This window comes from Mobula hypostoma, chromosome 13 (assembly GCF_963921235.1).
Source record: "Mobula hypostoma chromosome 13, sMobHyp1.1, whole genome shotgun sequence".
NCBI classification, from domain to species: Eukaryota; Metazoa; Chordata; class Chondrichthyes; order Myliobatiformes; family Myliobatidae; genus Mobula; species Mobula hypostoma.
Window position 1 is genome coordinate 68,092,571 of NC_086109.1, and position 27,051 is coordinate 68,119,621.

The 27,051-nt window shown below is 40.6% G+C and overlaps 1 protein-coding gene and 1 long non-coding RNA gene across 2 annotated transcripts in view; one reads left to right on the forward strand and one right to left on the reverse strand.

Moving 5' to 3' along the window:
- Positions 1–27,051, reverse strand: part of fkbp16 (FKBP prolyl isomerase 16) — a 226,054-nt gene that overhangs the window by 114,158 nt on the left and 84,845 nt on the right. The gene's annotated exons all lie outside the window — the stretch shown is intronic.
- On the forward strand, positions 3,011–14,755 carry LOC134355658 (uncharacterized). Its single transcript, XR_010020143.1, has 3 exons — positions 3,011–3,179; positions 11,613–11,704; positions 14,550–14,755. It is a non-coding gene; the product is annotated as an uncharacterized LOC134355658 (long non-coding RNA).

The following is a 27,051-nucleotide window of genomic DNA, read 5'->3' on the forward strand; positions in this document are numbered from 1 at the left end:
TTGCGGGAGAGACTGGGCAGGCTAGGATTTTATTTCTTGGAATTTAGGAGACCTTACAGAGATTGTATAAAGTCAGGATAGGTATAGATAGGTTGAATTCACATCGTCTTTCTTCCAAGGAAGGGGAACTAAAAACTAGAAGGCATAGGTTTAAGAGGTGAAAGATATATAAGGGATTTGAGGGTGGAATGAGCTGCCAGATGAAATGGCTGAGTCAGGTTCAATAATAGAAGACATTTACATAAGTACATGAATAGAAGGGGTTTAGAGTGATATGGGCCAAAACGCAGGCAAGTAGGTGGGCACCATGGTTGGCAAGGACGAGTTTGGCTGAAGGGCGTTTCCATGCTGGATTACTCGACGCTTCAATGGGTGGAAACAGCAGTGCCGGAGGGGGTACCTCCATGGTCACAGAAAGAACGCAGCAAGTTCATCAGTGGTTGGGTTGAATCCAGGTCTTTGGAGCTACAGGGCAGCAGCTCTATCTGCTGTGCCATGTTGCCGTACTTATTTGCATTTCCAAATGTTTTCTTTTGTTCCAGTGATTGACGGGCAGAGTATGGACTGTGGAACATGAACAAAGCAGTTGGTATGATACATTTATTAGAGAATGGAGTATGGAGGCAACATGAATAGGATGATTAGAATAAGGCAAATTTGAAAAAGTCAAAGTTGAGTTTATTGTCATGCACAAGTACATATATGCACAGACGCAATGAAAAACTTACTTGCAGTAGCATCACATAGAATCAGATACGTAATGTTCACCAAAAAAAAAACACAAATTAAACACAAATTATACAGGCAAGAACACAATTAGGACAGAATAAGGCAAAGTCCATTGCCGTGCAATATTACCAAAGTGGTCATTGTGTTGCTTTACAGAGGTAGTGATCAGGATTGTGCAGACTGGTTTAAAGAACCAAATGGTTAAAGGGAAGTTACTGTTCTTGAAACAGGTTGCTTGGAACTTGAAGCTTCTGTTAAGTAGGAAATTAGGTAGTATCTAAAGGTTTATTTTTGTGCTGAAGGTTCTAGGTAAACAATGTTTGGATCTGCTGTGTACTCAATGGTTAACATCACAGATTGTTTGAACTCATACAACAGATATAAGTTAAGGGCACATTTCTGCAGGTAGCAAGTATGAGAAACATGGTCCACAGTCCTTCTCAAGTGATGGAACTGAAGATTGTTGGTCTTCAACCTGCAGTGTCCAGACTGCAATTGCAAATGTGCAGAGGCCAAATTCAAGTCGTTGCTGACCCATTCATATGAAAATGGGCCTTATTCTTAACATCCACAAAACTTAATGTACAGGCAGGGTTCACAACAAGTCAATGGAAAATGTGGATCATTTCCGATTTTACAGGAATGACCTCTGAATATCACTGCCTCATTACTGCTAAAGAAATAGAAAACCTGCAGTCTACTCATTAGGAACACCCGTGAAACAAAAGAATAAGGCAAAAGAAATCCATCACTACCCAAACTATTCATCCTATTAAACACCTCTGCCCTACCTATGGCAGACAGTAGGCTCCCACAGTAGCCTCACCAGCCAATAAGAATCCACAGAATTAAAGGGCGATCCTCAATGTGAAGGTCTACTTAAGAGGTAGCAAGGTTTCTCTCAGTGGATGCCATTTCAAACAGAGAACCAATGAATCTTTGCAAAGATGGTTTGTAGGACTTGATTGAAACAGGTTGGAAATGTGGCGGCATCACAGAGTGTAATGTGTGATGCCATCCCATCCATCATCAGAGATCCCCACCACATAGGTCATGCTCTCTTCTCACTGCTGCCATCAGGAAGAAGGTACAGGAGCATCAGGACTCACACCACTAGGTTCAGGAACAGCTATTAACCCTCAATCATCAGCCTCTTGAACCAAAGGGGAAAGTGACACTGAAGTTCACTTGCTCCATCACTGAAATGTTCCCACAACTGATGGACTCACTTTAAAAGACTCTTCATCTCATGTTCTTGATAGTTATTTATTAATTACTGTTATTCCTTTCTTTTTGTATTTGCACAGTTTATTGTCTTTTGCATATTGGTTGTATGCTCAGTTGGTGAGGTCTTTCATTGATTCTATTATGGTTATTGGAATTATTGAGTATGTCCACAAGAAAATGAAACTCAGGGGTTGTATACGGTGATTTATATGTACTTTGATAATAAAATTATTTTGAACTTTGAACTTTTAATGAATGAACAGCCAAGCAATGTCTAGACCCAATTTCTTTTATGCCATGGATAAAATAAATTTATCGGAGGGGTCTGTGGACCCTAGGTTGGGAACCCCTGGTCTAGATAAAGGGAACAAAGCAATGTAGAACAAATATGTTATGCAGATAGATGGTGCTCAGTTGGAGAATGAGTAGAATCAATAAACTTATGAAGGAGAAGGTAATTTCCTCCTATTGATGAGAGAATTCCATGGAGGATCTCAAAGGTCAGTAGCAAGGCATTTGAATATGACCGAAGGGCCAAGACAGAGAGACACTGAAGTGAGTCAACAGTTCATAGATTTCAACGCGAACTCTGCAGGATTTTAAGGGAAAGGAAAACAATAAATGCTAGGCTAACAGGGCTGTTGACTAAAACTCTCAAACTTAAAACTGGATGCCAACACTGCGGCTGAACCCAATATCTAAATACTAAATGAATACCGCTCGCCTCCAGCATCAGTCAGCGCGATACTCCTCTTTCTCAGACAAGGGTGAAGGAATGCAGGGAGTGTAATGTTGCTGTGCTTTCTCAAGTTTTCACAAGGCTACAACAAAAAGGAGGGAGTTAAATACCGCCATAATAAAACAGTAATTAGATGGAATATGCATATTCCCAAACACCATTGCCAAATCTGCTGTGCAGCCCACCTATGGGTCATGTCGACCTTGCAGCAGAATCCGTGGTTGTGAAAGACAGAAACATTCTTTAGAGGTTGGTGTGCTCTCTACTCTCTCTGTATTTAGTTATTTCCAAGTTTCCAAGTTTGCTCCATGAAAAATGACATTGTAAGTTGCCTTACATGTGATCGACAAGGTGTGGACTCTGGTCATTGCTAACGCCCCACCCTCCCAGATACATGGAATTGGGAAACTGTTCAATTCTTGGAAACTGGAAGGGAATTTTTTGTGCAAATAATTTCTGAATAAACACATGGTGGAAGTTCAGGGTAAGTACAGCAACTACCATGGAGATATGAAATAAATTATTCATTGTAAATATCAGAAATAAGTTTGGGCTTTCTTCTTTTGAATATGTTAGGTGATATTATAGAGATTAAGTAAGATATTAACTTGTAAGCAGCACTTTCAAATTACTTCACTGATATGGAAAAAATCTATAAAAATTTGTCAGTTTTAAACTTGTAGAGTTCTGTCTCCTCTGCTGAGAATATTGAAATATTTTTCATAAAGCTGTCATAGTGCTGATTCTCCACTTTGGTTGGTTTTGTGAATTGGACTCATTGTTTACTGGCCATTTTCATTGTCACATTTTTTTGATCTCATTGATATGCTGCTGATAATCTTGTGTGGCTCTGGAAACTTTGGAGAGTTTGATGTCACATTGTAGGTCTGAACTTGCAGTATCTTGTTGATATTCTATAGTTGGATAAAGTTGCGTTGTTAAGCTTTGAGGGAAGGTTTAAAGTTCTTTTGTTGAACCGGTCATGTTGGCATTAAGTTTTTAGATGGATAACTTATCCATGCATAAAAAGTTTGCTTTTCTACCATAAAATCTCCTAGTAATTAAGTATAGAAGGAGAACTTCAAAGATAAAACAGGGTTATATTTCTTGGTAATCTTCAGAAACAGTTAAGCATTTTGTTAGGAGATTATCATTGTTTAATCCTTTTACCTGGTTGGCATCATTCCATTATAACACAGTAGCTGCTACCTGACCTGCTGAGTTTCATCAGCATTTTGTATGAGTTGCTCTGGATTTCCAGCATTTGTAGAATCTCTTGTGCTTACAGTAAACACGGTATTCAAATATCTTTGACCAAATGTATGAATATAAGTCCCAGTGCCAACAGAGTTATCTGGTCTCTCCCCATGGAAGTTTCATGATAAATATTTTCTGCTGTACTTAGTCTACATTCACCATTCAATGAGAGAGAAAATAATTGAATTTATGGTGATCTGGGTTTGGGCAATGGCACCCGAAAGACTGGAAGAATAATCTTTCAAACCCCAATTAACAACAATCTGGAACATTTAAGTTTACACCAAGGATATGATAATCAATCATGTGTTGTCCCATCAACAGCATTGTGTGTTCTCTAGCAGTGTGCTCTAGGGACAACAGGCAAGGTGTCAACTATATTTGCTTATAATAATGGCACTTAGAATTAATTCAACTTTCATGTGTTTTAATGGGCATGCAAACTCGTCATTATTGCCACAATTAATCTGATGCCAATTTTACTTTGGTTTAGAACAGAGATGCAAGGCAATGTCTGAAAGAGTATTCTGATAACAACAGATTATGTTTGCACACTTTCAGCATATGAATGGTTATCTCAAGCTGGAAGGGCTTGCTTCAGAGCTCCATTGTTCAAGTCAACTTCTCTAATGTTGTTCTGCCTGCACATATAGCTATCTATTATTGTAGATACAGTTGAGGGAAATTTATATAAGGATTATTAGTTACGTTATCATGTTCCATACCCAACAGAGCCATTAACAGGGAAAAAGGTGCTTAGTTACACTTCATGCAAAGCATGGGAATGATTCCAAGAACATGACTTTTCAGTACAGAAACATGTTCGAGCTAATCTAGCATTTTTTTCACTGAGTTCTGTATTTAATCACTCATGTTGAGTTATTTTTCAGCAGCAAGCAATATAAGGATATTGCACATAAAATCTTAGTCTTGAGTACTCTGGCCAAAGCATATTTAGTAATTCAGCAGGGTACTTGAAAGGGAAAAGTTTGCAACCGCTATACAGAAAGAGTCAGGGAGTAAGGCTAATTGGGTCAATCTTTCGAAGAGTTAGAATAGCTTTAAAGGACTGAATAGCCTTCTTCTGTGTTGAGTACTTCAAACCTTTCAGCACTTAAGTTTGAAAATGGAATGGAAGACTCCATTGTTCTATCCAAGATCAAACACACGGTAAAAAAAAACTTGCAAACTGCATGTGTTTGAACTTTAACTACTGCACAGTATAAGTCATCTATGACTTTGTAAGTGTCATCACTGAAGCAATTGGCTTTGGGATTGCTCAAATGAAGATAATGAACCAAGAGGTTCAAAACTATTGGAAAAAATTGCCCATCACCAACTCTCCAGATGAACTGTGTACATAACTAATTGCTGTCCATTGATCAAGTTAGAACAATGTGATACTCAGTCCTGGTCTATTGTGGACTAATTGCCAAGGTCCAAGTGTGTCACAGTGCCCCTGATGGATATAGTGAAGCATTTAGCCTGTAGGGTAATGTAGTTAATGGAAACATGCAGAATTCACAACCACTAACTATGGGTTGTGTTCACTTTAAGAGACAGGTCTGATGTGATGAGGTAATTACGTAAAGGACTTTTACAATGCTTGGTGTTCAGTGTTTTAATGTTCAATAAACGAATTGCTACGTTTCTTCTTAATCGTAAAATGCCTTCGTGTTTTCGCAAACAGGATGCTCCAGGATGATTTCAGAGATATTGAACATATCAGCCAATGCAGTCACTTTTTAATTGCTGGAGATTTGGGAGCAAAATGCCATTGCTTGGCTTGTGCAGGCCAAGATCCAATTCGCGCTGTGAGAAATCTCAGCCAACAGCGCCAAATATTTCTACGTGGCAGCTTGGCTCAGCAACTCTATGGCTGTAGGAGTAGCGAGTGTGCTGGAACACCCACCTGAGCACGATAATGCCGATAGCTGAAAGCTCACCTTTTACACACTTCTGGACCTTTGGAGTCTGAGAGCGCCAAACAGCTGCTCTCTTTGTCTGGTCTTGGAGTTGCTAGGCCTTTGAAGCTTGGACCATGTGCTCTCTCTCCTGGGAAATCACCATCCTTGTTTTATTTTTAAAGAACTATTCATTCAGCAAATGCCCAATCAAGTTTGCATAGTCCTTGCTAATTCACCCATGCAGGACTATATGGAGCTTGCTAAAATAGCTAATAGTCTATAGTTAGCTAGGCAGTGGTGCATCATTCCTCCTCCTTTCTGTACCTCAAAAAGCCTGGTCAGAAAAGCTCCCAACATGAGGATACTTGTGGCAGCAAAACATACAATTCCAGGCCTGTGTTTTTACAATGTTTATTTTGGTATGAACACTAGGAAGTGCTGACCACCTTGCAGCTTTGACAGTGCCAGTGCATCAGGAAATCAGAGGTCTGTGAACACCATGGGTTCCAGCTGCCAAGGTTATCTACTGTTCATTATGGACATCCATTCAGGGCGATGCTTCCTGTGTGACATGGGTGCTCAGGTGACTGTGCTGCCAGCGTCACCTATTGATGAGAAGGCAAAGAACGATGAAACCTCGCTGGAGGCTGCCAATGGCAGCTGGATCCAGACTTACAGGGCACGATGGGTGACTTGGAAAATAGCCCCTGAGCTTTGCCCCTCCATATGGTTCCTAAGTCCAATGGTGGTTGCTGCCCATATGGCGATTACCAACACTTCAACAAGGCCACCGCTCCCCGACCGTTACCTGGTCCCAAACATCCAAGACTAATTGGCAGGTTTAGCCGGAAAATTAATTTTGTTTGCCCTGTATTGGCCTCTTTGAGTTTATGTGTGTGCCATTTGGACTGAAAAATGCAGCACATACTTTCTAATGGCTGATAGATTCTGTATTAAAAGACAGATTTTCTTTTTGTTTACCCAGATGACATACTTGTCACCAGTGCATCCAAATCTGAACATGACTCTCATCTCCCCATATTTTTTGAGTGCTTAAGCCACCATGGAGTGATTATTAACCCTGCTAAATGCCAGTTTGGGTTATCATCCATTGACTGTCTTGGCATCGCATCTCCGCAGAATGTGCAAAGCTCCTTCCATCAAAAGGAGCTGCTATTATGGATTTCCCATTGCCCTGCACTACTAAAAAACTACAGGAGTTTTTAGGCATGGTGAATTTCTATCACCGCTTCATTCCAAGAGCTGCTGAAATAATGCTTCCCCTGTATAGTGTGGTTATAGGCAAGTGCTTGACTGCTTAACGGACATGAGCAATGCATTTGATGATACCAAACAAACTTTTTCCAATGCGACCCAATGGCGCATCCCCTCCCCAACACACCTATAGCCATTACTACTGACGCTTCAGACTATGCTGTGAGTGCTGTGCATGAATAGTTGATCAGAGGCATGTGGCAGCTACTTGCCTTCTTCAGCCGGCAGCTCCATCCCTCAAAAGGAAATACAGCACGTTCAATCATGAGCTTCTTCATCTCTATCTAGCTGTCCATTGTTTTCATTTTCTTCTAAAGGGTCGCCATTTCACAGCGTTCCTTGACCACAAGCCCCTCGTGCATGCGATGACCAAAATATCAGACTCTTGGTCTGCACGGCAGCAACACCAAATGGCCTACATAACCTCACAGAAACTGGTTGCACTGCCTAAGAAAGGACGTGTGTGATTGGACTGCAGTTGTGTGGAGTGCCGTTGTGCAAAAATTAACCGTCATGTCCAGATGCCATTGGCACCTTTTGAGGTCCCTGAGCGATGGTTTAATCATGTCAATGTGGACCTTGTTGGTCCTCTTCCCTCCTCCCGTAGTTTCACACACCTCCTTCCCAGGTGGACAGAGGTCGAACCCCTATCATCAAAGATGGCCACAAATGTGCCTCGGATATTCATCAGCACCTGGACTGCATGATTCACAACCCCATCTGATATTCCCTCTGAGGGTGGTCCCCAATTCATATCAGACCACTGGGGTGCGATGGCCTAGAACCTTGGCATTAAGCTACATCACACCACAGCATATCACCTTCAGTCCAATGGTCTATAAGAGTGGTTTAACTGCTTCTTAAAGGCTGCTCTGAAGCTTCCCTGTTGACATGATCATCTTCTGTGGGTCCTGCTGAGGCTCAGACAGCTCTACATGAGAACCTGCAGTCGCTCATGTCTGAGTAGGTGTACGGACAGCCATTACAAGTGTCGGGTGATTTTATTCCAGATGCCATGGCCACCTGGCCGGCCTCTCAACAGCATTCCACCCTCCTCTGTAAATTCAATTCCTTTACACTTACTCCTACCTCACAACGTGGCATACAAAACTCTTGGGTTACTGTTGACCTATATCTTGCCTCATTTGTTTTTGTCCATCATAAAACACACCGACATCCCCTTAGGCTCTCTTACAGTGGCCTGTTCTGTGTTTTGGAATGAAAAGAAAAGGCTTTTATCATACATAAGAGGGGTAAACCTGAATGTGTTTTGGTAGATTGCCTTAAACCAGCCCACCAAGACGTGGAGGATTCCACTACAATGCCCATGCTGTCACGACATGGCCAAGAGTGTGTCAACACAGTTCTGGATAAGCCAGAGGCACCTGTTGTTCCTCCACCCATGGAACATAGGACCTAAGCTGGACGACTGGACTGAGCTCCAGACAGGCTCACAATGCCTGTCTTAGTGAATTCTGGGTGGGTGGGGGGGGGGCTGTGTGGGGCAATGTGATTTGTGGAAATGTACAGAATTCACAATCACCAACATTGAGCTGGGGTTCACTTTAAGAGGCTGGTCTGACGTGATGAGGTAATTATGTGAAGGAATTTTACCACACTTGGTGTTCAGCTTTTTTGGCATTCAATAAATGAGTTGCTATGTTTTTCCTTAACCATAAGACACCTCCGCTGTTTTATTTGTGAAAACCAACAAGCTTACTCAGGCTTACCCACATTGCTGCACTTTGAGCAAGCTCCCAGTTTTGCAGATCAACTAGATATCATTTCTCCCAGCTGATTTTCATCTCCATTGAACTGAAGCAAAAAATAAATGTTAATTTGTATTTAGGTGGGATCATAAAGGGTAGGAGTGTTCTCCTGGGCCCCTCACAAAACTGATTTATTTGAATACCTATGTGATCAATATCCAGAATTACACTTCTAATCCCTCCCCATCTCAAACCTATCAATGTTTCTCAGCAATCCTACACCTGGCTCTGTTGCTGTAAGCTCAAGGCTGGCTCTGTGTAGAAGACAGACAGTGTCCTGCCCTTTCCGAAGTGGGAATTACCATGGTCCACTAGTCTTGCACAAGAATATTGGTGGCTAGATAAGGTCTTAACCTCAAAATGGCTTGGGCTAGATGGGCAGTAATGTACTCCAAAATGCTGTTCTATCTATTGAACCCTAAAGTGTAGTAAAGCAACATGTGCTTTATGCTAATGATTATGATTCCCACAACCACAGAAAAATAAAACTATGACCTCTGGAATGCTTCCTTATCTGAAGCATAATTACCTAAATGTGCCAACTGAGCAATTAAAACATTTATTTTTGAGTACTAAGGCCCATTGGCAATGGAGAGGCTTTAGTTGAGATGTTCAAGATCCTTGAAGGCAGCACCACAAGTAGATAAAGTGGTGAAGGTACATTGGAAACTTGTTTTCATTAACCAAGACTTAGAAGAATTAGAAAGGTTCCTAAAGGTTTTCGTAGCTGGGGAAGGTAGTGAGGATAAACGCTCCCAATGGCTTTTGCCTCAAATAGACCTGATAACCAAGTTCAACTCCTAGCCTTCACGTGTGGCTTAGCTACTAAGCCTGGTGGAACCATATCTACTGACAGGAGAAGGGGCAAAGGTGGGTTACCGGCACCTTAAAACCAATGACTTCAGGCAGATGGGACTCATCAGCTATAGTTGGCAGCTCCTCCAGGAGAAGCAAAACTTTGATCTATAATCTCTGCTGCCTTGCAGCTATACCCACTCATGGAGAAGGCTTTGGGAGTAAACCCCGAAGAAAAATCCAGAGCTGGAATCTCTAAGGCAGTCCTATGTTGAGTTCAACACTCATTGGCAACTCCTTCGACACTGCTGGTGCCAAACTGTAGCAGTGTCTGCCATTCCTTTGGATTCATCATCTGTGTGGAGAGGGGGAGCCTACTGCATAGGCAACAGCTTGCTCTCCACATGGTACTGCTCTGGCTTGCATACCACCTAGACAGCTGGCACGTAACAACTTTTGATTAATAATGGAGCTTAATATTTTCAGAACAGCATTGTAATGCGTTGTTTAAAATGTTTATGATTAACTGATTTCAATTTCATACTGCACAGTTTAAAAGGTGGAGTAAGACATGAAAAGTAATTATAAAATCTTTGTACTGAAAATAGCATCCTACGTGATTCATCAAATAAAACAATGTTTTTGAAAACCTGAAGTAATGATTAATTGATGATACACTGAAAAGATTTACGTAATAAAAGAGTCATTACTGTTCAGCAATACTTCTATCTATCCTAAGTGGATCTGCGCACTAAAGTGTAGGAGAGAGAGAGGGAGAGAGAGAGAGAGAGAGAGAGAGAGAGAGACGGAGAGAGAGAATGAGAGAGAATATCTTTAATTTTAGTGGAATTAGTTTCCATGCAATGGTGGTGATTAGAATTGTAAATTGCCAATAGTGATCCCTGGGTTTGAATATTCAAAATCACCCCAACATTGCACTGTATTTGTCAATGTCAATATTTGCTCAAATTTGCAATCATTGGAATATACCCAAAATTAAAATGGGTAAAAATTAGCTTGAAGGATTGAGAAAAGGGGGTTGGGGCAAGTTTGAAACAGGGTTAGGGTGGTTCACATCTAGAATGAAGCACTAATACTTGAATTGTGCATAAAACTTACAGTTCCCTGTGGTGGTGTGACAATTGATGTATGACAATCAAGCAAAAGCACCACCCCTGGAACACACTCTCCTCATTGCAACCAGATGTCAGTATCAAATATGACGGCTGCCAAGGAGGAGAAAGAACCTGCAGGAATGCGGGAGAGACTCTTAGGTTTAGATGAAAGACATAAAATTCTTATAACTGAGATGCATGTCAGGAAGGAGGTCCTGTATACCAATGAGTCCATTGTCACCAAATGAAGAGTTAGGCAGGAGGTGGGTTGAATGGTCTCCCATAAGAACAAGAATCCCTGCACAATGAAGCAATGCGGTAACTAATTAATCTCATGAGAAATGTCAAAATAATACTTCTCTCTTCCTTATATACACATCTGTACATACGCACATACGTGCATATATGCACATACACGTGTACTCCATTCACACTCTACACACCCCATTTTTTCCTACATCACATTCCCCCCACCCATTTAAGTCATGCCCTCAAATGTATAATCTATGCATTAAAAAATGTAAGGAGGTAGGTCACCTGCATGTCAGTGATGAAGGGAATGCTGTCTTTGAAGTTGGTTCCTCACTAATTGGACAAGATGAACCTTCTCCTCTTGCATTAAGACATAAACCACCTCATAGCCAAATTAGGTTTTCCAGACATCAAGCATTCATCATGACTGCAACATCTTTTAGTTGATCCAGAGTAGACAACTTTATTACTGCAGACGTTACTGCATTTTTGTATGGATTTTCAGGGCGAGTTTTATGTGCAACTATCTTCTGTTTTGTCTTTGCAGATTCCCTTATCATCTCACCTAAATCCAGGAGGAGAAGGAGGGAAGAATGGAGGGAGGGAGGGAGAGATGGAAGGCAGATGTATACAGGAAAGGTGAGCATGTTGTTCGTCCTGCCTGGCCAAATAAAGGAGATGACAGAGAGTGTGGAACCAAGAGACCATGACCTTTCCCTGCTCTACAATACTGTTATCTGGAAAAGGTCCATGAGTCATACCCCAGGAACCACCTCTCAGTGAAGTCAGGCACTGATGATGAGATTTACTAAAGCTTCAGTACTCCAGCACAGCCTGCGGCTGTCTGAAGAGCGGAGTGTTTGAAGACCAAAATCTCAAACCTGGGACAAAATAGATAGTTACCAGCCAGCAGTGAATCCTACCTTCTTGTATGCTTCCGTCACCTGGGCCACTCACAGCAGTCACCCCAAACCACAGGAGGGGTATTGCTTGTGTTGTTTCCATATGAACTTCAAATTCATTGGTAGGCAAAGTGAATCAATACCAGAGACCACACTAGACTAATGTCTGCACCATTGAGCCACTTAGTTGGCTGCAATGGGAGGCCATTTTGTTTGTCCGCCTGACTCGCGATTCACTAGACAGACACCTTGTTCTGAACTCTGTCATGGGAAAAGATTTCCAGACAATAAGATTCAAAAATCTTCTTAAAGTTCCACAAAGAAGAGAAATATTCAACTTCAAAAAAGACAACCATTGAGGGAGTGCAAATCCTTTAAGTTGATCTAAAGTCTGGACAATTAATGGAGTTGCATATTTTTGAGCATTGCTGCTTGCATTGGACAATGTAATCCCAGTGCCCTCACAAAAATCCAAAACAATGTGATTTTTCCTACTTGGGAATTGATATAGGTCTATTATTATTGAGAAAATCTGCAGATGCTGGAAATCCAAGCAAAACACATAAAATGCTGGAGGAACTCAGCAGGCTAGCGAGCATCTATGGAAAAGAGTACAGTCGGCATTTTGGACTGAGACCCTTCAGCAGTCAACTGTACTCTTTTCTGTAGATGCTGCCTGGCCTGCTGACTTCCTCCAGTGTTTTGTGTGTGTTGCCTAGGTTTGCTATTGACACATTGTCTAAGATATGGTTTTGCGTGCCTCCAGACAGATCACATACGTAAGTAAAATGAAGTGGTAAAAAAACAGAATGCAGAATGTATACTCAGTGGCCACTTTATTAGGTACCTCTTGCTGTGTAGATTATCCACTTCAAGGTTTGGCATGTTGTGTATTCAGAGATTCTCTTCTGCATGTCATTGTTGTAATGCATAGTTACTTGAGTTGCTGTCACGTTCCTATAGGCTTCAAGCAGTTTGACCATTCCCCTCTGACTTCTCAGGGTGTTTTCACCCACACAACTGTTACTCACTGGATTTTTTTTTGTTTTTGCACCATTCTCTTTAAAATCTGGAGGCTGTGGTGCATGAAAATCCCAGGAGATCAGCAATTTCTGAGACACTCAAACCACCCCATCTGGGACCAATAATCATTCCATGGTCAAAGTTACTTAAATAGCATTCAATAAAGTCACTAAGATGACATTTCTTCTCCTTTCTAATGTTTGGTCTGAATAACAACTGAACCACTTGACAACGCCTGCATGCTTTTATGCATTGAGTTGCTGCCACAGGTCTGGCTGATTAGATTTCTGCATTAACAAGCAGGTGTACCTAAAGGCCACTGAGTGTAATATTGTAACTTCAGTGAAGGTGTGTAGTGCAGCTAGAGAAGTAACATGCAAGGGCCATGATGAAATAGATTAAAAGATCAAGAGTACAGGAATTTATCTTCAACTCTGGAGTCTAATAATAGTGAGATAGAAGCTGTCCTTGAGTGAAGAGTCTGGATGACCTCTGTGATACAGTAGAGTGTTGAAAATTGAGAGAAATGGAATAGATCTGTTTCTGATAACTGGAATGATCCAAGGGCCAGGGAACTGAGAGTCAGCTTCAGCTTGTCGTCATGGAGACAGCCATTCATTTGTGGCTGATGGCTGTCCTTTCAGGATGTCACATATCTCTGTGACAGCAGTCTTTGAAGACAAAGCCAGTGAATATATTTTTGGTAAGTTAGATCTGGGTAGGATGTGGCATCTTTTGATTACATGATAGGCTGTTCACAAATCAACATGTCTTCAGCTCCGAACCCAAGGTCCCAGATCCTGTGAGTGATCTGCCAAGCCTATTCTGAAGCCTCCAGTAATGGGGTGCTGCCAGCATTGTCACACTGAGGCTCCCATTGAATGAGGATCTCAACATCTAAATGCTGTTAGTTATATCATTAAAACTATAGACTTTGTATGGTGTTTGAGAAGCTTGTAATCACTTCTGAAGCTGTCCTCACATGTCAGGAGATCAGCAGCAGGGTCTCTTTAAGTAGCATGGAAAGCAAGAATGTAGCTCAATGAGCTCTGTGAGAGACTGTTCCATGAGATTTGTGTGCAGCTCTGAATTCCAATTTATGTTTATATATGTGGATTCATGTGGTGCATGACTTGATGTGAGAGGAATTGTTTTGTCTAAATTTGCAATTGATGCAAATTCACTTGAAGTTATTGTTAATTCAATTTACTTTAGATAAAATGACTTTGCCATGTGGTCCAACTTTCTAGCTTCATATATTTTATGGAAGAAAAATTATATCTTTATTTCATGTCTTTTCTTAAGACATAGCAGGCTGTTCATTATGGAATCTATGCTGGCTTTGAGAACAATTCATCACGTTGCCCCATTATTTCCCTGTAATTTATACCCCCTCCATACACCTCCAGTTACCCCCCCCCATCCCAATCTCCTGCCACCCGCCTACACCAGGGTCAATTTACAGAATACTCAACTGTTCTGCCTTTGAAATGCAGAGGAAACCAGAGCACCCATAGAAGCCTACATGATCTAATAGAGAACATGCAAACTCTACACAGGTACCACTGAGATCCAGATCAAACTTACATCACTGGAGCTGTGCGGCAGTGGTTTCATCCACCAGTGGGCCACCCCATTAATCTCCCATCTCCGCAAAAAAAAAGGCATAAGATGTTTACAAACCTGCAAGTGAGTTTTTCAATTTTAAATTTCATTTAGTTATGCTATTATCATCCATCCAAGGAAATCAAAAGTGTCATTGAAGATATATCATTTTGAAAACTAACAAATCATGTTGGTAAAACATCATTGCCTGGAAGTGAAATATGAAGTGTTATTCATTCGCGCTTTACGTGATTCAATTTCCATGAAAATTAAACATTAACAATAATAATGTACATTGATTGTATTAAAGTCGGCAATTGTTCTGGGGTCCTTGATACATCGAACTGATAAAAGATCTTGGATATATACTTGGTTCAATGTTTTACTGGGTTCTGTTTCTGAGATTTGTTTAGAGTGTTCTTGTGGAATATCTCCATGCACAACATAAGGAGGACCTTCCTGGGCAAGTCCTAGTCCAATACTCAAAGGTTCAAAAGGTTCCTCATCATCATCAGGTGCCATGCCCAGTCTGAGCTTTGACTGCCATGGCCCACACACTCCTGTTTCGGGTCAAGTGGATCAATTCATTGGTATTCATTTCCAGTTCTCTGGCTGTTGTCTCCATCATCATTTGTCTTTGTCTTCCTCTTGCTTTCTTCCCTTCAATCTTTCCCATAATTACTGTGCATTCTAACTCCTCTTTCCTAATCACATGTCCAATGAAGTCACATTGCCTTTTCATGATCTCATACATTCTTACTCTTTTTGTGTTTGCTCTGTTCATGACATCCTCATTAGATATTCGTTTTGTACATGATATTCTTTGCATCCTCCTCAAAAACCACATTTCTACTGCTACAATTCGTTTCCTCATGTTACTAGATATTGTCCAACAATCTGAGCCATATAACATAACTGGATAAGCGTAACATTTCAGTACTCTGAGGCAGGTTGTCATGCCTAGTTTAGTGTTGGTCAGTATACTCTTCATTCGCGTAAAGGTGTCTTTTGCCATCCCTATTCTTCTTTTGATGTCCAAGTTGCACCTGCCATCTGATGTCACCCAGCTTCCTAAGTAGCGAAAGTTCTGTACTTGTTTTATGTCTTCCCCGTTTATTCTCAGCCTGCAGGTAGGATTCTCCTTCTTTTTGGATATCACCATACATTCTGTCTTTTTGCTGATAGATAGACCCATTTTTGCACTTTCTTCAACAACTATATCAATTAAGTTTTGCAGTTCTTCCTCTGTACTTGCAATTAACACAGTGTCATCCGCATATCTGAAATTATTGATGTTTTCACTGCCAATTCTGATTCCCAAGATGTCTCTTAATTTTTGTAATATTGTTTCACTGTACACATTAAACAAATCAGGGGAGAAAACCCACCCCTGTCTAACGCCCCTCTTGATTTTTGTAAACTGACTCACTTCTCCATCTATTCTTACAGAGGCAGTTTGTTCCCAGTACAGATTTCTGATTAGGCGGAGGTCTTTTGAATCTAGATCTAGAGTTTCCTGTAATATTTTGAATAACTTATCGTGCTTCACTTTATCAAATGCTTTTGTGTAGTCGATAAAACAAACAATCTTTTTGCACTTGACTAGCTCGTTCTGATAGTATCCTTGACATCAATATCGCATTTCTAGTACCTTCGTCTTGCACAATACCACATTGTTCTTTATCTATTTCAGCTTGTATCTTACTTTTAGCTCTTGTCATCAAAATTCTTAGAAGTTTCTTAGTGATATGACTCATTAAACTTATGGTCCTATGTAATTCACATTCTATTGCTCCAGGTTTCTTAGGAAGAGTGATAAATACTGATTTTTCATCTCTTCTGGTATTATTCCAGTCTCATAAATGTCATTGATTAAATCAGTAAGTTTTTCAATTCCATAATCTTCAAGGGCGATAATTTATTCTATTACTAATTCATCAGGACCTGCTGCCTTTCCTTTCTTCATCTTATTTATTGCATCACAAACTTCAGATTTTAAAATACTTGGACCTTCAATTTTCTTCTTGATTTCTGGTTTTTCACCTGGATCATCTTTATACAATTCCTGAATATACTCAGTCCATCTGTTCATAATCTCATTTTTCTCCATGATAATGGTACCATCCTCTGCTTTCAAACATCCACCTGAAGAACAGAGGAGCTTTTTACCAGTGATATTCTTGATTTGTTGATGTAACCTTTTTGGATCAGTAATAGGGATTCTCTCGAATTGCTCACATTCCTGGTTTAACCATTCTTTTTTGGCTTTTTCACATAAGCTTTTAACTTTTTTATCTAAGGACTTATATTCTATAGGATTTATCTAATTCTATTAGATTTTTGATTTCATCTGTCATCCATTTATTCTTCGTGCTTTTTTCATTTTTTAGGAATCACTGACTTTGCTGATTCTACCAAGGCATTCTTTAGAGAGTTAAACTTCTTTTCTACATGATTGCTATCATCTTCAACAGATTCTATTTCTAGACTTTGAAATCTATTCCTTACTTCAATTGTAAATTTTTGTCTTAAGTATTCTTCTTTAATTGATTGCAAGTAGTCAAGGAATTGTTCAGGTTTTTGCTTCTTTAGTTTTTTAAGTTTTACTTTTACCTGATATATTATGGGTTATGGTCACCATTACAGTCTGCACCTGGATATGTTTTGCATTGAGTAACTGAGTTTCTAAATCTTTGGTTTATAGTAATAAAGTCAATTTGATTTCTGGTGTTTTCACCTGGACTTTTCCAGGTCCACAAGCGTCTTGGATGGTTTTTAAAGTAGGTATTCATAATGACCTGATTATTCATCTTGCACCATTCTACCCATTTCTCACCTCTTTTATTTCCTTTCCCAGTCCAAATTTTTCTCTGGTATTTCCATCAGCACCTTGTCCTACTTTAGCATTTAGATCTCCCATAACAATAACAATATCTTGAGATTTGCATCCATTTTTTGCTTGTTCAAGCTCTTCATGGAATTTATCTATATCCTCATTTGTTCCATCTGTTGTTGGTGCATATACCTGTATAATTGCTATACAGAAGACAGCGGTGCGACGCAGCGCGCGCGGCCGTTCCGAATGATATCGATATGTATTAGCTAGGGGGCTGTGCACAATCCTGATTTGATGGAGACAGCCGGGAGAAGCACGGAGGAACACCTGGAGAAACTTCTGAAATGCCTGCTTCGCTGCCGCTGCTACTGTGCGATTGAGAATCTCCGGAGGGGAAGGCCCCAAATCCTCGGCTTTGCCTAGTGCCTGTTGCTGGAGCCGGGGTCGAAGCGCTCAGCAGAGATGGTGCTCGGTGCTCGGTGTCGGAGAGCTGGACGGAGGCACGGAGTTTTCGGACGGACTCAGAGTCGGACTGTGGTCGGATGCTGCATCGGCAAGTTTGCGGTGCTGGAGGTTCACCATCTGCGTGAGATGATGGGGCTTTCGAGAGACTTTGAGACTTTTACCATGCCCATGGTCTGTTCTTATCAAATTACGGTATTGCTTGGCACTGTTGTAACTATATGTTATAATTATGTGGTTTTTGTCAGTTTTTAAATTGGTTTGTCTTGTGTTTTCGTGATATCATTCTGGAAAAACACTGTATCATTTCTTAATGCATACATTACTAAATGACAATAAAAGAGGACTGTGTGTCCTCATAATCCAATCAAATGGTTCTCCTCTAAATCTAAAAAGGAGCACTCTTTCTGATATTGCCCAATGTCCTAAAACACTTTGACCATATTTTCATCCATAAGAATTCCTACTCCATTTGTATGGAATGTTCCACAAGAATAAATTAGTGTTTTATTTCTATTCTGACATGTTCGAGCACCTGTCCAATGAACTTCGCTAATTCCCTTGATGTTAATCTTTAGTCTTTCCATTTCATTTATCATATTGTCCAATCTTCCTGCTTGATATAGGGTTCTTACATTCCAAGTGGCAATAATTTTCTTTTGTGTTATTTGAATTTTATAAGCAGTAGCTTGATGATGATTGGGGATCCCCTGCTGTCCAGAATCAACCCTACTGAACGAAGCATCTTCAAAATTGTCTTGAAGATCCACTTGATGCTGTTGTTGTGCAATACATTTTGTGAGTTTGACCATGGTTTTCTTAGCAAATAGATTCTAGGAAACCTAGTATCTAGCAGCGGTGGTTTGCTATTGCCTTCCGTTAGGCGAACTAAAGAAATCACTATTTCTCTTCCCAAATGTTCATCCGCCTGTACTATAGCTGTTGATATTTGAGGTCCTAGCTCATCCGCCTTCTCCATCATAAGTTCAGTTACTGAACCTTCCGGATCCGCCATTGGCCTTCGCTCGTATCCTGAGCAGGAACCCTTGTAGGTGCTACTGTTCCGGGTCAGAGCGGCCCTGGGAGCAATGAATGACTAAGGGGTACCTCCACTTTCCCCAAAGCTCTGAAAGTTCCCAATCAGAGCCTCATCACCAGTTGCAGTTTAGAGTCATACCCAGGACTATCAAAAGGTTCAAAGGTTCATTTATTATCAAAGTATACAATTCTGAAATAATTCTTCTCTGGGTAGCCATGAAACCAAGAAAGAAAAGAATAGTAGCAAGATCATCAAACCCCAAAATCCCCCCTACCTGCACAAAAATGAACAAAAATGGAACAGGCACATCAACCCCTCTCAATCCCTCCTCCCACACAAAAAAGCAAAATGGAGCAAGAACCCCGCCCCCCCAAATCCCTCCTCCTGCACCAAAAAAATGAGGAAAATGGAACAGGTACATCAACCACCAAATTCCCCTCCCTGCACAAAAAAGATGAACAAGACAGAACAGGCACACCATCCCCTACGTTCCTCCTCCTGCATAAAAATACGGACAAATCGGAACCCGCAAATCCCTCTTCCTGCACAAAAAAAAAATCCAAGAAAAAGCAGGCAAAAAACATAGAATATAAAAACTATAAGACTGAAAAAAAAGTCTGTAGTCCAAGTCCACATCCAAAACGCAGAAATGCTGGGCAACACTCTTTGGTCCCAGTAGCAGACCTTTCCCTCTCCATAGCAGAGTGATCAAAAGACAGGCAGCCATCACCCTCCGCACTTGCTTTGATGCCTCAATTTCTCTCACTTTAATAGATGAACCTCGGAAGCTTTGATTGGTGAAAGGGGGTCGAGCAACAGCTTAAACTTCATCCCACAGGCTTCTCACTACGAGTCTCTCATACCTGTCTCTGTCTCTTGGAGACTGCGGAGCACTGAAGCACCCAAATGATTTTCAAGCTTCTGAATTTGCCTCAATGTTTCAATCTCCCTCGTCGCTTTAATCCACGAACAATGGAACATTTAATCAGCGAAATGGAGTCAAATATCAGCTTGCAACCTGCCTGCTATGAGGTTCCCACATGCTGCCTCTGCCTCCCAGAATCCTCTCCGAGACTGCAGAGAACTGGAACACACAAATGATCTCCAAACAGCAAATCACACGCTCCAACAGTTCCAGAATCACATCCAAGATGAAAACAAAAGTAAAATACATAAAAAAAGTGAAACATATAGTTCCATGATAAATCCAGGAGATGTGATCGAAGGAGTGTTGAACCATCTTGACCAGATACTGGGAACCAGTTTAAGGTGGGTTCCCTTTAAATAATCTATTTAGTTTTGAGACGCATGCTAACTAACCATTCTCTCTAAACACCTACACATTTGAACCTCATCCACCCTGAACTCACAAGTTACTTAATCCTCCCTAGCTTCTAACCCTCTGATCCATTTTTCATTTTAAAAATCTTTTTATTGATACATAATCTTCTACAGCTTTAAAATGGTACAAGATTACAGCAAATTAACATATATACAGTTAATAAAGCTGAAGAAAAAACTTATCAAAAAAGAATAATATGATAATGAAAAAATATAAAAGAAGGAAAAAGAGAACCCCAACTACCGAAAGAGAAAAAAAAACCCAGTAACTACAAGAGAAAGAAAAGGAAAAAAAAAGAAGAAAAAAGAGAGTAGAAAAAACCATTAGGAACCAACTCCCGAAGCAATACGACTTGCATTCATCTATATAAATAAAGAAGAAAAATCATCTACTGCCAATTCACATTTATATAAAATAAGATTGGAAGGAAACCATATAAATTAATTCAAATTAAATGATAATATTTGGCAAAAGAGACCCATTTTCTCTCAAAATCGAATCGAGGACTGATCCAATGTACTTACACACCAGTCACCTATCCCTACACATCTCTTGTTGCATCAAACATTTCCTGAATTCTAAAAGCAATTCTTAATATGAAGTTCAGAGTAAGGAAGGTGTAAATACAGTCAACAGTACCAGTGTGTGTGTGTGTGTGTGTGTGTGTGTGTGTTTGTGTGTGTACTTATTTATGTACACTTATGTGTAGTATGTTTACTATATAATTATACTCTGCATTTAAATAGTGTCTAGTTCAATTCAGTGGCAGCACCCTGTAAGCAAGGACAAGCAAGGTTTGGCTTGGGTCTGATCACAAACCATCTGCAGATGCTGAAATCTGAGCAACACACACAAAATGCTGGAGGAACTCAGCAGGCCAGGCAACATCTATGGAAAAGATTACAGTCAACGTTTCAGGCAGAGACCCTTCATTAGTCCTGATTGCTTGGATTGGGTCTTTCTGGGCCAGGGAGCTGAATGTTTTCAGTTCACTGACATTTAAGTAATTTGTGCCCAATTGGTTTTGTGTCCATAGTCAAAAGAATGTCTTATCATTCCTGGAACATATTGCTTTAAAATAGACATATATATACAGTAATAGTAACTTTCAAAAGGGAACTGTTTAGAACGTTTGTGGAGATTAGGAGAAAGAACTGAAAGTGTTGAATTAATTTGGATGTCTTTTTCAAAGGGATGGCACAGGCTTCCTCTTGTGTTCATTCTTCTATGTAGACCACAGGCCCATTCTTCTCAAATGCAGACTGCCAAGCTGTACATCTGACTGCCCTCAATTACCCACTTCCCCAAATCGTGGCCTAATCAGCACACCCTAACTCCTCCACTCATTGGCCTAATTCAAGTCCCTCTCTTTTCCACTCTCAGTGACTTTCTATGATGATCACCTGGACATGATCTCAGTTTGGCCCTGGACTCTATGATTTCCATGGTCTATGTTCACTGTTAAATTTCCTGTGAACATTAGTTCACAGTGCTGCAGTACTGCGATACCTTCTGCAGGAGCAGCCTTCCTTCTAAGCATGCAGGAATAATTTTGTCGCAAACTCTGGCTTCATTTTGAGGAGATGCTTGAAGCAACTGCAAGTGCAGGAAATGCGAGCTTTGCTTCTATATCTGGAAGGGGATGTCTAGATTATATCACCTTCAGGCAACAAAATGAAGCTAGGCGTGCGCAGCCCTCCGGTGAAAAATGATATTGTATCTGTTAAATAGGGGCCATGGACAATTCTGATTTGATGGAGATAGACGTGAAAGCACAGAGGAACATCTGAACAAATTTCTGAAATGCCAATTCGCTGCTGTTGTTACTGCGCAGTCGGGAATCTTTCAGAGGGAAGGCCTCAAAATCCCCGGCTTTGCCTGCCATTGGCGACCGAGATTGAGGTCGAATCTTTCAGACAGAGATGGCACTCAGTATTCGGTGTCGGAGAGCTGATCGGAGGCTCGAAGTTTTCGGATGACTCAGATTTGGACTGTGGTTGGGCATGGCAGGGAGAGTTTTTCTTCCGTCTGCATGAGATTTGGGACATGTGAGAGACTTTGAACTTTTTACTGTGCTCATGGACTTCTTCATCAAGTTATGGTATTGTTGCACTGTTGTAACTATATGTTATAACTATATGGTTTTGTTAGTTTTTTCAGTCTTGGTCTGTCCTGTGTTTTGTGATATCACACCAGAGGAAATATTGTATCATTTCTTAATGCATGCATTACTAAATGACAACAAAAGAGGACTGGGTGTCTTCATAATCTAATCTGTCTAATCTAGGCAGAAGTGCATTCATATGGAGCATGGTCCTTGTGTATGAACCCTGCTTACATCCAGATCTCCAGGATCTTTGAGGATATGGATTTGGTGCATGCACTGATTGGGCCTCAAACGAAATTGACAGTGGATTCTGGGCTGTGTACTCCATCACAAAATAGTTTATGTCAGGATTCCTGTATCTTAAGTGTTGGATTAGCATCGAAATTTCCATTTTCCTTGTAACTTAATAACCTGCTTGTCTGTAAATGTTCTGTGGATTTTCAGTAACTTGTAATATAACTGGTTCTATATTTTTAGTAGTTCCTTTGTAAGCCTGCAGCGTGCCAGCATAGCTCGAACTGTCTCCTAAGCTGTTCTTATCGAAAGAATTTTCTTATCTGTCCAATGTCAGCTGGTTTTCCGTATAAAGATGACTACAAGGCAAGGCTCTTTGTTTCTCCTTTGTTCTTTCTTTGCTCCTTTCTTACAGGCGCCTGAGTAGGTTACTGTTATTTCTTAGTTATGAACCTCTAATAAAATGGCTGTAACCACAGAATTTATGTCTCATTCTTGACTACAGAAGAACTTTCTGCATGATATAATCTCCAGATCCAACGCCCGTTAACCCAGATGTTCTAACTCCCTGCATCTCTGTCCGCATAATGCTTTGTTGCTGGGCTTTCCTTCAAGTGTCAACCTCGCTGTCTGTCTTGCAGTCTTCACCTCCCAGCACTAGCGCTCTCTCAAAGTGTGAGGTCAGACTTAACAACTGTCAGTGGCTTATCTGGAGGAGTTTGGAATACAGACACTATGAATCTGTTGCTGAAACAAAATAGTGTCAGTGGAAAAGAGTTTCAGATTCCTATTCTGTAGACTCAAAAAGCAGCCCCAGCATTCCTTCTGCTTAAACATCTGCATCTATCCCTTTTGGGTGGTGACAGAACCCAGATCCATTCTCCCCTTTTGAATGGCATGTAAGCACTCTCTGACAAGGCTCAAATGTGAATCGGGATCAGTTGGCCGAGGCACGTTTCACTGTTTCTCAGCCTGAGTAAATGCCTTCAGGAGAGGGAAGATATAAGATAGAAAAGCATTCAACTGAAACAAAACAAAATGAAAGAATAGCTGAATCGTAATGTATTTTGGAAAGAGCACTGAAGAAGGATAATATGAATATTATGCTTTCGAAAGGGTTCCGGGAACAGAGAAAGTTGGCAGTTTTCATGCAGAAGTCTTTGGCTGCAGTAAGACGCATTGATAACACTGCTAAAGTAATGAATGAGATTCTTAGCTTTATTAAAAAGAAGCATAAAAGCAACAAAGTTATGCTAGCCATATACTGATTAATTCACTAATTAAAACCTCATCTCTAACTTTATGTTACGGTCTTGGAGAAAGTACATGAGCAGCGGGATAAAACCAAGCATGAATGATTTCAATTTGGTGGAGTGACTAGCAGAGCTGTGATTGATAACAGGGCAGAGAAGGTCATGAGGTGATTTTACAAAGTTCAATATGCTGAAAGATTTTGAAAGAGAGAAACTGTTTCTATTAGCAGGAGCCCATAGATTCACCGAACACAGGTAAGTGTTTTCAGCAGGAAGGCGAAGGACTGAGAGGGAGAGATGCCCTTGGCATGAAGGTTGCTTTCTAAGATTATTGCTACATATAGCCCACAAGGAAAGCAAAGACAATAACATAACTTCTGGGGCTCTCCTATCAGCAGATTTGAGTGTGGACAACCCATGATCACCATTCCAAACAGGTCCTAATGATGTCAAAGTACTGATTTGCATATTTAAACAAGAACCTTTCAAAGAGAAGGTTGGCATTACAAGCCAGAGGAGGGCAGCAGTGGGAGGTGTAAGAGGACATGACTATTTTAACTGCCAATGTTTATTATTGAGTTGGGTTAAAGTTGGCTATATTATACCCTGCTAATCCTATCATTGCCCAGATATTAAAAATACAGATGTCTGTGGAATTGTAGAACAGAAACCTAAGGCTTACTTCATTGTTTTTGTTCCTCACCTGGATGGGATTCATAGCTAATGTGTGCCAAACCCTCCACGATAACTGATGGTTATTTATTTTAGCTTCACATCAAAGTAAAAACATCCACACACCTAGTCCTAGTACAGATTCAGGCGATGCAGAAGTGGTTTCAACTAAAGTTATTCCATGGAAGAGCCTATCAAATCATGGAAGATGTAATTTATATCTATCCCAGTCCAGATATAAACTAAATGTTTAGCTCTTAATCATTATAATTAGGATTTGTTTTGGTCTCCTGCCCTCTCACTTGATGTAAACAAGTCTTTTTTTTAAATGGAGGCACTTATTCTTAAAATATGTAAAATTTCTTTCTGGTTTTGTTAGCTGCCCAGACACAACTCTGCTCTCCACAGTCATTTTTCTGCATCATGCATTCCATCCCCACCACACACTCATTCCAAACACAAGAAATTCTGCAGATGATGTAAATCCAGAGCAACACTCACTAAATGCTGGAGGAGCTCAGCAAGTCAGGTAGCATCTACAGAAAGGAATAAACAGTTGATGTTTCGGGCTGCAACCCTTCATCAGGACTGCTAAAGAAGGGAGAAGAAGCATTCCAACACTAGTTCTAAATTTTCCATTTTAGCAAAATGAGCCCAAGTACTCTTGCAATTAAATTGTAAAAAAAAATTGCCCCTTCATCTTTTCATTTACTTTAATTATTGTATTCCCTACAAACTTGCCCTTGAGTCATTTTAATCATCTATGAAATGGGAGTGTTTGTGTCTAGGTAGGTGTAAAGATTTAAATAGTACTCAACCCATGCCCAATCCAACTTAAATCTGCATATTTCCACATTTCATGGAGACTGCACAGCAGGTTAATGGATACTATGTTCCCTGAGTTGCTCATTTAAACATTTGAGGCTCTCTAAACATTTGATTTAATCTCTTTTCCATCTTTACCATTAGCTGGTTGAATATTCTAGTCTTGAAGATCCCAGCAGCTAAATGGGCTTGAGGACAGAAATATGGAAGAGGTAACTTCCTTCATCGATCTTCTTGTGGTCAGGAGAAGCTGGGCGTCCCCCCAGATCTACAAACGCTCCAGAATTAACTGCTCCGAACACTCACTCCATAAAATGTAAGGGCCCTCGTTATAATCTCTGCATACACTTCCTGTGACTCATATTTCTAACTTGAATGATCTGTTCTTGTGTTCACCCATTCGTTTCAGCAGAATTCCAGAGGTGGGAGTGACTTCCCCAAACATAAGGCAATATTTGACCAAATGTGACTCACTAAAACTATTCCGTCACGAGCAAAGGTGTTGGCGGGGGGGGGGGTGGATTTTCCACTGAATGATGTCATTCACAGTACCAAGGAAAGTGGCCAATAAAAAAAATTAAGTGGCATGTAAAAACCCTGAAGGGACTCAGTGAGCCAGGCAGCACCTATGGAGGGAAACGGATGGTCAATACTTCGAGTCGAGATCCTTTGGGTAATTCCAAGTGGAGACATTCACATGCATTCAAACTCTGATAATTTTGATAGCTGGCTCTGCCCAGGGATGTGTCTTAGCTAACTGTCCGATTCTCTGGCGCTTTGGACTGCCAGGTACAGCTCCGCAAGACAGTGCTGCATAGAATTCCTTTGAATATCTCCAACCACCACAGATTCAGAGAGACTCAACATGTCAGGAAGCATCTGAAGTGATTGAGATACTGTGTTAACCTTTTTTGTCCAATACCATTTAATTAGAACCAGATTGGTGCTGGCTTCATTCAGGATTTTGCACCAGAAGATCCTCCACTGATATAGTAACTACAAACGTAATGTGGATGGCAATGGCAAATATCTGGGGGCGGCTTGCTACTGACTGGAACTTCCAAACTATTAACTTCAAACATTGTGGACAATATTCTTATCATTTAACTGAGACCAAAGCATGGGGATTCTAGATGAGGTGGCTCAAATTTACATTGACTGTTCCATTAGCGCAATATGCTGAACAAGTCGAAAAGCTCCGAAATTCATAATACTTCTATTCTTTCTCTCTAACTGCCCCCCCAATAGATTCTGTTCATTTTCTTTCTCCCTCTCTCTCTCTCTCTCTCTCTCACTCTTTCTAAAGTTGCCCATTAAACCTTTGACCAAGTAATCTTCACCTGCTGAGAGTTTCCAGAATTTTCTGCTCTACTTCAAGCTTCAAGAATCTCCATTTTTTAAAACTTTCATTTATATTTGCTGTTCCAGTTTTAAAAAGCATACAAGCTGTGAACATGCAGCCTTCCACAGAACTAGAGGTAATTATCTCAGATAAAGGTCCCCCTCCATGATAGCGCCAAGGCCTGAGGCTTTTATCTGTAATTATTGGGTGGAGCCTCTGCATCATGGGGTGACTTCTGCATTCAGTTCCAACTTGTGGCTGGGATCCAGGTGCTGATGGTAAAACCAGTTCAAATGAACACAGTTTATGACAAGGAGACTGAGCTGAGGATGAGAGAAATAATT